Source organism: Austrofundulus limnaeus, unplaced genomic scaffold (genome assembly GCF_001266775.1).
Source record: "Austrofundulus limnaeus strain Quisiro unplaced genomic scaffold, Austrofundulus_limnaeus-1.0 Scaffold2627, whole genome shotgun sequence".
In the NCBI taxonomy this organism is placed as follows: Eukaryota; Metazoa; Chordata; class Actinopteri; order Cyprinodontiformes; family Rivulidae; genus Austrofundulus; species Austrofundulus limnaeus.
The window spans coordinates 20855-21864 of record NW_013955029.1 but is presented as its reverse complement, the minus strand read 5'-3'; the positions used below and the strand labels follow the sequence as shown (position 1 = coordinate 21864).

The 1010-nt window shown below is 53.5% G+C and overlaps 1 pseudogene; it reads right to left on the bottom strand.

Moving 5' to 3' along the window:
• Nucleotides 1–391: 391 nt before the first annotated feature.
• Nucleotides 392–1010, bottom strand: part of LOC106511254 (cytokine receptor-like factor 3 pseudogene) — a 7036-nt pseudogene continuing 6417 nt past the window's right edge.

Here is a 1010-nt window from a genome sequence, read left to right as displayed (position 1 = left end):
CCTGTAGACCCTGTCCTCTCTACCTGTAGACCCTGTCCTCTCTACCTGTAGACCCTGTCCTCTCTACCTGTAGACCCTGTCCTCTCTACCTGTAGACTCTGTCCTCTCTACCTGTAGACCCTGTCCTCTCTACCTGTAGACCCTGTCCTCTCTACCTGTAGACTCTGTCCTCTCTACCTGTAGACCCTGTCCTCTCTACCTGTAGACTCTGTCCTCTCTACCTGTAGACCCTGTCCTCTCTACCTGTAGACTCTGTGGTTCAGCAGAAACAGGAAGTAGCTGCAGGGTTTCCTGCTGAGGAGTTGGACAGGTTAGTTAAGGGGAAGGACGAGACGAGGAGGACAGACAGCTCAGCCTGCTGGGTTCAGGTCTGGGCAGGTCTAGAGCGGACCTGTTTGCGGGCCTGGTTGAGGCCTTGCAGGCGCTGCTGCAGCTCACTGCGGTAGTTCTGGGCCGCCTCGATGCTCTCCTTGGCCTCCTGCAGCAACAAGTCCACCTCCAGAGACATCCTCCGTCTGAAACACCGTCTGCAGGTCCGACAGAAGACACAGGTTCTGAGGGTTCAGTTGGAACCAGAGTCCTGACTGGACCAGCTCCACAACAAGTAAACATTTATTTTACAGCTGAAGTCTTGGTCTGACTGAAGAAGACGAGGACCTGCAGAGAGTTTGTGTTAAAGAGGAGCAACAACAAAACCACTTCCTGTTCCTGCCAGGCTGCTGAAAACCTCTGAGTCACTCAGAAACCCAACGTCTCTGTCCCCAGAACCCACCTGGATCAGAACCAAAGGCCCGACTCTGCTGGGCCAGACAATCAGAGCTTCAAGGATAAATTTAGCTTCAGCAGGAAAAGCTTTCAGGTGAGCAGAGTCCACCTGCTGCAGCTGTAATATGATATGCTGGCTCCGCCTCCTCAGAACAGAGACTCCGCCCAGCACTCTGCTGTGGTCGATCTCAGTCACTAACAGGTACAAACTGCACATGGAGTCTGAACCAGGATCAGATCATTGG